The sequence below is a fragment of the Acomys russatus genome, unplaced genomic scaffold (assembly GCF_903995435.1).
Source record: "Acomys russatus unplaced genomic scaffold, mAcoRus1.1, whole genome shotgun sequence".
Classification (NCBI taxonomy): domain Eukaryota; kingdom Metazoa; phylum Chordata; class Mammalia; order Rodentia; family Muridae; genus Acomys; species Acomys russatus.
In genome coordinates, this window is record NW_026131738.1 from 11,292 (window position 1) to 23,117 (window position 11,826).

General features: G+C 42.9%; 1 long non-coding RNA gene across 1 annotated transcript; it reads right to left on the minus strand.

Moving 5' to 3' along the window:
- Positions 1–3,156: 3,156 nt before the first annotated feature.
- LOC127186442 (uncharacterized) lies at positions 3,157–11,744 on the minus strand. The gene is made up of 3 exons (XR_007830388.1): positions 11,590–11,744; positions 7,315–7,438; positions 3,157–3,273 (listed from the first exon to the last, which is right to left on the minus strand). It is a non-coding gene; the product is annotated as an uncharacterized LOC127186442 (long non-coding RNA).
- Between the last annotated feature and the right edge of the window lie 82 nt (positions 11,745–11,826).

Sequence of the window (11,826 nt, forward strand, 5' to 3'; positions counted from 1 at the left end):
TATTTCAGACACACCATCAATCTTCCGTATATACGTCCACATTGAATTGAGCTGTGCAAACACTATTTTAAAAGCCTTGCAAAGCAAGAAGGAAAAGAGACCACATGATGAATAAAGCCCACTAAGAAGGCATCTCAAGCCTCTGTTTCCTGTCCCAGGCAATGCTTGCCTTGAGTAACTCTAAAGACCTAACTCCTCAGTGAGCATCTCAGTGAGGAGCTGGGGTGTCTGGTTTTTGTTCTTTAAAATCCAGCCACTGCACAACACTGAGAAGCTTCATGCTGCACCATAAGCAGCTCTGATCTCTCCCTTTCTACAGACCGCACGTGACTGGAGGTCATTTTCTATCTTGCTGAGGGGGACTTCCCATCCAAGGAGAGTGACTGGGAAGGGTAAGTCTAGCCAGTCCATCCCTGAAGGGCTTTCTGTTACTGCCGGCCTCTGCTGGTCACAGAGTGCACAGACGCAAACGTCCCTTTTGTGGGAGTGGAAATGACCTGCTGAATGGAACGTCTCACACACCTGGGCTATCCGCAGGCCCACTGATGCCAAGATTACTAGAAAGAGAGTGACCACATCCCTGCCCTCCTCTGCGTAGTGTTGATCCCACAGCGGACTGGGAAGTATCAATGTTAGCTGCATGAGCTCCAAAGTTCCTCTTCAAAATAGACATTAAAAAAAAAAAAAAAAATCACTGTGCTTGGACTTGATTCTGTGAGCCTGCTCTGTCTACCTCAGAGAGTGGAGTCAGATAGAGTGAGATGGAACAGCAACTCCAGAAACAACTCTGAGAATGCTTCGACACATACACCCAGGCTAGAACACTGAAACTACCATACTTCTAAATCGCTCTGCAAGTTAAGCAAAACGTTTTCATCCAGTTCCCTCTGAGGCTGATTACAAACCGGAGCAACCGTTTCTCCCAAAAAGGCACGTGATAATGGTTTTAATTTTCAATAACAACTCCAGGTAAAAAATAATTGAGAAGGTGAAGAGAGACTGGTAGGTAGACAGATAATCAGTTTACTAGCTCGTCATCTGTGAATTTTCAAGTTAGGGCATATGTAACTAACTATAACTAGAAAGCCTATTTACATGAGGCACCTTTCATTCAAAGCTATAAACTCTTTTTTTTTTTTGTAGTCAAAATAAACCTTATATTATATTAGCTTTTTATATACTCAATACCAGGAAACATTCAGTGCACGTTTAAAGTGACCTTGTTCAAAAGTCACTTCACTTTGCTACATCTTTCCATCTGTCACCAGTCTGCCTTTCTGCCCTTACCTTAAGTTATGCGGAGACATTTTTAACACTCATCCATGCCTTTGTCTGAGACTGTTTTATCGAGCCATCAGCAAACTATATCCTTTCCTGTCGTGAAAAATGCTGTTAAGATTTTGTCTGATTAAATTGGCTTTTGAATCCCTTCAAAGTGTTTCAGAGGAGTGGACCACAGCAAACCACATGAACTGAGTACACCACTGCCTTCTAGCCTGGCCCTTCGGCTTGGACACCCAAGACAATTCCACACAGAGATAAAAAACAAGTTGTGCCCCTGGACACTTCTGGAAGAAGTCAAATGCAGAGTGTCTTTCTGAGTTCTTGCCTGATGACTCAATTTCTCACATAAACTATCAGGGAAAAGTGAGAAATCAGAATATATTTTACAGCATGCCCATCAATTTCAAACCTCACCAGAGTGGTTTTCTTTTTGAATGGTAAAAATCACATTTAATAATCTATTAATTTTTCATTTTAAATAATAAGATTTCACATAGAACACTAATTTTTTTAGTGAATCAAAATTTACAGGGCTCAAAACACAGGCTCTTTCCTCTGCAGGCTAACGGTTACCTTTGCAGTTATTGCGTCTATGTAGCCATAGGCTTTATTTAACCTTGTATGGCCTCTCGGGGCTTCCATACACCATCTTGCTCGAAATCAGCCAGAATGACCTGCTGGGACTTACATCCCAGTGATGAAAATACGTTAAAGTTGTGCAAACAGGTCATTCCTTTCCCAGATTTTGTCAAGGATTTTGTCAAGGGACCCAGACTTCAGACCACTCAGGCGCCGGTCAAGTGGGAGCTGCCCACGCTGTGGTCCATGTCTTTGGTGCATCTGGTCAAACTCAGCAGACCACTTTCTGGAGGGGAGGGGACTCCATGGCCTCCAGGTAAGATTCTTTTGATGCGCTCTGCTACTGAGCGAGAACAGCAGCTGTGGCAGCCACCATTGGGCTTAGATGTGGGGTACACAGGACGGCAGGTTCCCAGAGAGCCTGTCAGCATCAGGGTGTTTGGAGGCTGCACAGCTACGGCACATCTAGATTCACCTTCAGCAAGATGCGGAGGCCAGAAGTTTGAGCATTTTGGTCTCTCACTCAATAAAACCTCCCCTGCACTGTACACACTTTAAAGGGAAATAACATGTTTTTGACAAACACCAGTTATGGAGAGATACTTTTACAGCATTGACCACTATATTTACAATAAAATCCACTTATACTCTGACGACCGCAGGATGGAGGACAATGATAGAATTGTGACTGACTGTTTTTAGGCATTTGGCAAATACACTTATGTGTAACAGTTACTTTTTAAATCTTAAAAATGTTTACATATGTACAGTTGTCCTTGATGCTAATATAAATATGAAAAGTAAAAAAAAAAAATAAAAATACATGTTTAAAGATAGCATATGGGATATTGGCCTCTCGAAGCTTTTCAGTCCTGCAAAAAAATCCTATATGCCATAGCCCAGCATGCTAGTTTCTATTATGGGATGTTGTTTCCTTGTATATGGAAAACAATAAACAGAAGCTTCATGCATATGGCATTACTGTTTGCAATGAGGATGTGTTTCAGAATGCCCAGTTCTGAATCTACTTCTGTCCCTCAGGAAACCTGCTAATTTGGGTCATGTGAGTTAATTTCATTGATACTTTACATATACCTGTCATGCAGATTATCATTAACATACCAATACCAGACCATAAGTGGTTAACATTCCAGTAGTGCTTTTCACCAGTTGATAAAACTTTAAGCCAATGACAAAAAGAAAATGGCATGTAGGTACGACCCATGGCTTCCTGTCCAGGTATGACCCGTGGCTTCCTGTCCTCTGGTCTCTCAGAGAGTTTTCAGTCGTCGTCTGAAGAGCAGATAGATTTGTAGTGATGGTGGGTGTCTGGGTCTCTATAAAAGTAGAAGTAAACAGTTTCGATGTGTTGCTTGTAAACAGTTGCTCTTAAATGGATGTCTCCCAGAGCTGCAAACAGAGCAAAGTAAATGATACACTGTGAAAGCCGTAGCAGACTTTCTAGCTATGAAGAAGGATCCCAACCGTACGTCAGTAACTATGGTGCATGCTCTTGTCTAATAAATGGATATAAGAAGTACACAAACTTTGAGCTCTCTCCTAAACCTGCTATTAATATTCCTTCTTTGTGCATTAGGACACCAGACAAGGCCTTTGGATAACTTATTTTAGCACCGTGCACACAGCTTACTGCCTTGAGATAGGGCATCTCACTGGCCAGTGAACTCCTGTCCACACAGGCACATGCATGCATGCTTAGCTCTTCGTGTGGAATTTGGGGATTTAAACTCCAGTCTGCATGCCTCCACAGCAAATTCCCTGCTCGCTGAGCCATCTTCCAGATCCTGCATCAACTGTTCTAAAAACTGCCACCTTTAGATAAAAGAAACACACGCACACACACACACACACACACACACACAAACCCCTCTCATGCTCATTTCATATTACTTAAAATTTTGAATAAATATTACATCTTAAATTTTTTAAGTTTTAAAGTTTTTAAAGTATTGTTTTTAAGTTACTTATTTCGTTTTATTATACACAGTGTACTGCCAGCTAGAATAGTGGTTTTCAATCACAGCTGTGTAAGCCTATCTGAGAAAATTGTGTGTGTGTGTTTCATGTACATATGTTCATGTGTGTGCACATATGGGGGTGCACACGCATTTGGAGATGAAAGGTCAATGTCCATGATTCTCTACTTCAATTTTGAAGATGGAGTCTCTGAACTTGGGGCTCACAGCTTTGGCAGGACTAGCTGGCTAGCATGCTTCAGGGATCCTCCTGCCTCTGCTCCTGCTCCTGCTCCTGCTCCTGCTCCTGTCTCTGCCTCTGCCTCTCTGCCTCTGCCTCTGCCTCTCTGCCTCTCTGTCTCTCTGCCTCTGCCTCTCCCTCTCTGCCTCTGCCCCTGCCTCTGCCTCCTCACTATCAGGATTACAGGCATGCACCACCACACCTGACCGTTTACATGGGTTCTGGGACTTTGACCTAAAGCCCTCACAATTGCACAGTGAAACATGTTACCAGATGAACCATCTCCTTAGTCCTAATCTGCAAAGGTTTCAAAATCCACTGCTCTGGTAGCATACCCACCAATTAAACCAAATCTCAATGGTAGGGAATTTAGGTTTAACCTATTTTGAAGCGCTTCAGACAATTCCACGTGAAGCCAAGGCTAAGACGTACGATTCCGTCCATACAGACAGCACCCCCATAAGTGTCACTATGGGACCATGAGGAGGCCGTGCCCTTTCCAACTCTATCTCTGACTCCTCAAAAACTGCTCCCTAAGTGCTGTCATGTCAGCATGGACCGACAAAGGCTTCTCCATCCTTCCTCACTCCCTCTTTGCCTCTGCTATCAGTCCTTCTTGCTGAGTCTGGCCAGATCCACTTTGTGCAGTGAGCAGCAGTGACCTCCATGGACTGCAAACATTGGCACACTCAGACATCACAGTTTACCAGAGAAGGGGCCTAATTTCACAATTCTGCTAATGGCCTTTATGTCAGTTAATATAGCCAGGCTATTATTACCAGCCATATGACTCCAGCTACCTACCTCAGGCCAAGTTTACAAATATTTACATTAAAAAGATCTACTCTGGAGCTGAGAGGACGGTCTAGCAGTTAAGCACAATGGCTGCTTTTTTTTTTTTTTTTTTTTTTTTGAGGACTCAGGTTCAATTCCTAGCAGCCATGTGACTGTTCACAACTGTTTATAACTCCAGTTCTAGAGGATCCAACACATTCTTCTAGCTTTTGGAGGTTCAAAGATATACCCGATGCACATACATACATGCAGGCAGACCACACATACACAGAAAAAGTTCTAAAAAGTCTTAAATGTTTTTTAAAAAGACACCTTTGTTCTTTGGAACCCAATGGGAAACTCTCTAATCTAAGGATCAAAGTGGAGAGGGAGTAATCAGAGTGCTACAGGGTGTCCCAGGCAGAGAAAATCAGAACGCTTAGATGGTAGTCAGGAGTGGGAGAGAAGACTTTGGCCTCAAAGAGCTTAGAAAAGTAAAGAAAAGAAAAGTAAAGAAAAAAAAAGAAAAACTAACAGTCATGATTATCCCTGTGGGAAACAAATAGAAGCGAACTATGATGTCATCTGTAGCAAGAGGCATGACTGCCTGCACCTGTGTGCCTTTAACAGGCGCTTTCTGACAATGGGACCTGCTGCTTGTGGGACCAGACAACCGTCAGTCCAGCAGTGGAGTCCTCACCACCAGTGCTCAGCCCATGGGAAGAGCAGGTGGTGCCCATTTCTCCCGGGGACGTGTCATTTCCACGAGTTCTCCTGTGTTAGCATCTCTAATAATCTACACCTTGTCATGGTGACAGTGGAGAGAACACACTCAACTTTGACCGATCAAAACAAGGACGCAGGCAATTTAGCTGGGGAAGAAGTGAAGTGCTCGATTTAGTGCTCAGTGCTGTGCAGAGGGATGGCCATCAGCAACCTGGGTTACCACAGAGCAGGGCAAAAACAGCTGGTGTCTATAAACACATCCTTTACAGTGCCCCAAAACAGAGTGCCGGGAATCTGAGGTATTCTTCAATGCCATTTTATATCATTTCTGGAATTCACAGTGAACAAAACGTTCTTCAAATTTGTATAGACTTTCTGATGACAGCTTTTAGTGCTTTCTCCCCCCGCCCCCCCCCCCCTTCTCTGTGTGTGTGTGTGTGTGTGTGTGTGTGTGTGTGTGTGTGTGTGTTTAACCAACCCTGGGTTGAACAAGCCAAAATACAAATAATTCACATTACCCTGAGCCCCATAATTTTGATTCAGGATCTACAAGGCCCTAAAGCACCCTCAGATACTAAAAACTCTAAGAATTCAGAACCTTGGCCACTGATTATGCTGCGAAGACAAGAGCTTTTCTGACCGAGGTCCATCTCAATAGCCAGTAGGCTTCCTCTATCCACGGCCACCCAGTCCATGTCCAGTTGCCCGCTGCTCTGACCATGAAGCCATGGGCCACTGCCATGGTATTGCGCACGTGTCACCATGCCCTTCCTGACAAACACCCTGAAGGAAGTCACCCAGCTGCTTCTCAGTCCCCGGGCTGGGGTTGGTTTTGGATTTGTGTTGACTGTTGGAAAATTATTTACTGGATAAATATAATTTATCATTTGCATCTGTGGAAGCTTCAAAAGCTTCAGCCGCCCCCTCCCCCCCACGTGCAAGAGCAGCATCATAATGTAAGTGGCCATAAGAGGCACTGGGAATCAGTGACTGATCTTTTCGGTTCTGCGTTTCACTGACTCCTCTGAAGGCTGTTCTGACCCTCTGAACTCTACCACCCCAATGTTCACAGATCAATGCACTGGGGGGATGTTATGACTAAGCCGTACAAGGGACTTAATATTTATACAAAGTTTCTGGTAAATTATGTTTTGTCATAAGATGAAGATCTCCATATTTGTTTTCAGTTTGGCTCTCTGGGAACAGGACTCAGTGGCTGAGAGTGCTGGCTGATCTTGCAGAGGCTGGAGCTTGCTTCCCAGAACCATGTGAGACAGCTGACAACTGCCTGTAACTCTAACTTCCGGGGATCCAACGATGTCCTCTTCTGGCCTTCATGGGACCCACACTCACATGCACATATCTTCACACACACACACACACACACACACACACACACACACACACACACACACACACCCACACACACACACACAGTATATATAAAGTATCTCCAGAATATACCAGTATAGATTAATTTGCACATGTTTTCAAATATACTTATCTTTTTTTTTTGCAAAGCATTTTTTTTTTTTTAAATTGTGAACCCAGAACCAGGCACAATGGTGCATGCCTATGATTCCAGATGAGGATTCTCATGAGTTTGGCTCCAGTCTAGGCTAAATAATAAAATTCTGTCTCAAAAACAAAAAAGAGAGTGGGAAATATATGAAAAGTAGGGTGAAAGATAGCCACCATGGACCACGTAGAAAGCATGTGGGAATTGCTGTGTACCCTGGCACTCTGTCGGTTTGCTGTCTTCTCTTCATCAGGCAGTGGAGGCATCGGGTATGGGTATTTTCTGCTGGAGGCAATAGACCCAGTCGATGAAGAAGGAGACTTGGCAGGAGACAGGGTCCTGAGATATTGAGAATATAAGAAATAAATATCATGCCATGCCTGGTATCATTTTTCAAATATCTAAAGTGCAGTTTCAGAGCAAGCCCCCTCGTGTCTACCTTCACTAGGCGTCTACAGCACAGCTTAACTACTTGGGGTAGGGGACAGTAGGGAGGATACGTAATTCTGAAAGTGGAATGCTGTGACCTCAGTTTCCTAAGTCCACAGCACAGGTGAAATGATAAATTGTTACTACACAGAATCTTTCCTTTAAACTACAAAGCCAATAATGAAATCTCATCCATAATAAAAAGTTAACGTGGATAAGGGGGGGGAATATTCTAAGAGCTCATAACAGTAAATTAAGTGAACAGCACATTATATTTACCACTTAAAATGCTGCTTCTCTAAGTACAATCGTCTCAACTAAGTTGTTAGGATATAACCACGGATATAGCCATTGGTTGCTAAGGTCGTACTCTAGTTTACACAAAACTCATGCATTCAGTTGCCAGTGTGTTAGTTATGAAGAACAAAGGAAAATACAAGGGTTTTAATAACAAATTAGTAAGCATGCAAGCAGTAAGGAGTGCAGAGTTCCAGCCAAACAAAGTCTGATGAGAACATACAAAAATGGCCGACTTCATCCCTACATCGGCCTTTCCAGGGAAGCAGCGGCCTTACACTGACCACGGTTTGATGTTTCTATTGAAACCGCAATACTCATGGCTGCTGGGCATGCTGGGGAGACATGTCTGCTCCCAGCTTGTCTGTGAGAGTTGAAAAGGGAAACCACTGAACTAGCTAGAGCACTACACTGTAACTCACAGGCTCAGCCTAGCACTGCAGTGATTAAACACTAGACAGGCCCAGGCTCCCTTCCACAGCTTCAACCTAATTCTCATCTTTAAGATGCTGAATTCAATCCAACATTCGAAAATACTTTTTTTCTATATACTCTGAGATCTAGGTAAACATTCTTAATTGTTTTTAAAATCAGGAGTGGCCCCATTCATTTTTAACCCCAAACTCCTAAAGCTTCTTTGGTTGTTTTATGGTTGTTGTTGTTATTTTCTATTTATTTATTTTTTTTATTACTCAGGATGGCTCCCTATCAGGAACTGCTGCCGAGGAAGGCAGACAGACAGATGTTAGGCTTCTTGTAGGCTTCTGCTCTCCATACTGGGAGGTGGAAGTAACTAAAAGTAATAGTAATTTTGATTTCTCTTCCGTTCCACTAGAGCAACATAGTGTGTGTGTGTGGGTGTGTGTGTGTGGTGTGGGTGGTGTGTGTAGATGTATATACAAGTACATATGCAAAGTGTATACTGTGTATATAGTGTGTATATAGGACAGAGGTCCACCTCTGGTGTTCCTCGTCAGGCACAATCTACCTGTTCTTTGAGATTGTGCCTATAGGTAGGGCCTAAGGCTTATTGAATTAAGCTGCCTGGCCTTAAACCAAGAGATTAGGCCTTCCCTGTCCCCCAGGAATGGGGATTTCAACACAGCTATTTTAATTATGGGGTTCTGCGGATGAAGGCTCACAGAGCACAGAAATTGTGATACCAACCAAGCTATTCCCCAAGCTCCTGCTCTGTTTTGTATTTATTGATGAGTAGAGTTTAAAGGAAATAGGATCATGATTGTTGAGGAAACTGATTAAGTATATAAATATATATATATGTAGTAGTAGATATGTGTGTTGTGTGGTGGTATATATATAGTCTATATATATCTATATATATATATATATATAATATATGTGAAGTGGGACACACAAAAAATCTTGCATCAGATGCTTCTTCAATTCACTCAATTCAGCTTTTTAGCCAAATCTTTATTCAATATATATAGAATCCAACATTCAAGGAACACTAGGTATATCAGATATACAACCAAACTTTTGTTACTTGTTCACTCTATGGTAGTAGGAAACAAGTCCTCATTTTAGTGTGCTGCAGTAGGCACACGTGTGCGTTGTGTGTGTGGTGTGTGTGTGTGTGTGTGTGTGTGTGTTCACAGCATGTGCTGTTAGCTTATAATGTCTAGGCACATCAACCTTAATTTGGCCATCTGCGCAAATGACCAACACTGAGTATTCAAAACCATTCCAGTGAGGGGTGGCTGAGCACCCAGCCTTGTTCTTAAATACCTTTCCATGGGCACAAACAATAGTGAGTTAAAACAAAGCAAACTGGAAGTATTCTTCAGAACCCCACAGAAATGGCTCTGCATGAGTTCTCACTGTAGAACTTTAGGTAATTTATTACTTCAGAGCCTGAAGGGAAACTAAGCAGGACGTCTTTGGTGGTGTAAATACAGAAAACAGAAAATGGTGGGTGGATGGAAAAGACCAGATCAGAGATAAAATAAAAGGAGAGAACAAGGCACAGTCAACCAGTTTAGGGAAAATAAACTGACAGTCTGTCACAATTGCCTAAGAAGACATTTAATTGAATCTGGCTTCACTTAGCCAGGTGTCAGCCAAGCTCATTCACTTACAAAGCAAAGGGAATTTTGGGATAAATGTTAGCCATTTATCCTCATGACATTAAAAAACAAAAACAAAAACCTTAGTAACTACAGTGAGGGCACCATAGAGTTATGTAATGAAGGTGTGCTTCTGTGCCCATGGACCGTGGTGCACCTTGGAACTGTTATCAGACTTCATGACTCCTTTTTTAAAAGATAGACCTGCAAGTCACGAGAGAGAGACACAGGGCCACTCCTCATTCACTTGTGTTCACATCTAATTTTACAATAATCTGCTCCAGAAGGATTTAAGTGTCCTCAGTCAATATCTAAGCTTCCGGATCTTCTTCAACCTTATCATATTCACAGAGAAATGAGAGAAGGAACAGATTTGGGAGTCAGAGGCAAGTTCTAGTTCTGCCTCTGATGTTCATCAGCTGTGCTAGCTCGGGTAACTCATTGTACCCCAGTTTCCTCCAGCCATAGAAAGAAGCCAAGAACACCTACATACTGCAATGTGAGAAATAGAAATATAGTAGGCACTTGATACCTTAGTTTCTGTAATTCATTGGCAGAGTCAACATAGCTTCCATAGATCATGAAAGTGGACTAAAAAATGCTGATGAAATGAGTAAGAATTGGATAGCATTCGAGAGCACGGACATCTCCTGGAGAGCTGAAAGCTGGTGTCCCCAGCAGAACTGCTCCCAAGATCTGGGGGTGTGGTCAATGCTTGCTGTCTGACTTCACCTGCACTCTCCCAGTGGCCTCACTACACGTGGAGCACTGTCATATGAAAGCTGCGTGAAGGAGCATAGCCAAGACTCTCCTGCAGGTTTTGCTGTGTTTCGTTGTAGCCAAGGAATTCTATTATATCCTGGACCAGCTTGCTGCAGTCACAAACTCTCTGCTACATTTTGGTAAGAATGTCACAAATCCAGCCTCACATGAGCGATTAAGAAGGTAATCTTTGACCCCATCTGTGGTTTGGCTAAGACTGCTCAAATGCCAGGTTGGTAAATCCCAGGCATATGGGAGGGTAGGTTTGGATGGAGAGTGGGTGGAATCCCCTCTGTTGTGTTAGCATCATGGTCCTCAGAGCTTGGGCTTATCTTAATTATTCACCAGTGCCACCAAACCCATAGTTGACCTTCAAGTGTTCCCAACATAACCCTTAAGAATCCAAAGGACAGTTAGGTCACAAGAATGCCCTGGACATTACCATTTAAACAAAAACATATATAGATTTTTAAAAATAGTGACTCTGTAGCACAGGTACTAACATATCATATAAAAGGATGAGATAAAAAGAACCCTCCAGAATTGTCCTCATAGCTTGGCTCGTGCAACCAGGGGTGCTGAAGCATTTCCCAAATGGTGCTCAGTCATGCAGCTTCTGGGCAGACTTGGGGGACTAACTTTAAGAAATGGGGACTATCCATGAGTTAAAGCAACTTCTCAGCTCGCCCAGGGGAGGTGAATAGACTCTTCCGGGGTACCATTTCATAAATCACTCCTGTATAAAATGCTGTCAATTTACACATGAAAGTCCTAACCTATGTAGGACCACACTCATCCTGTTTGGATTTCATGGAGATGGTACAAATTATAATCTGCCCACAAGCCTGATAAAGAGAAAGAAAAAAAATGGGACTGCAGGTGAGCCAAGACTCCAATAACATCAAATCATCTTACCTGTCTTCTTGATGTTGGCCATCTTGGGAGCTACAGGTGAAGGTGGGATGTTTGAATGTGAGTGTATGCATATGGGTTCAGTGTGGGGCAGTGTTGGGTAAGCAGAGGACAAGGAAGGAGAGGAGGATGGGCTTTAAAAGCAGGATCTGTTTTTGTGAGCAGGCAGGGGTTATGCTTTCCTTGGGTATATGAAAGTTATGGATCAAATTAAAATGCATGTGCTCTAATCATTTTCTC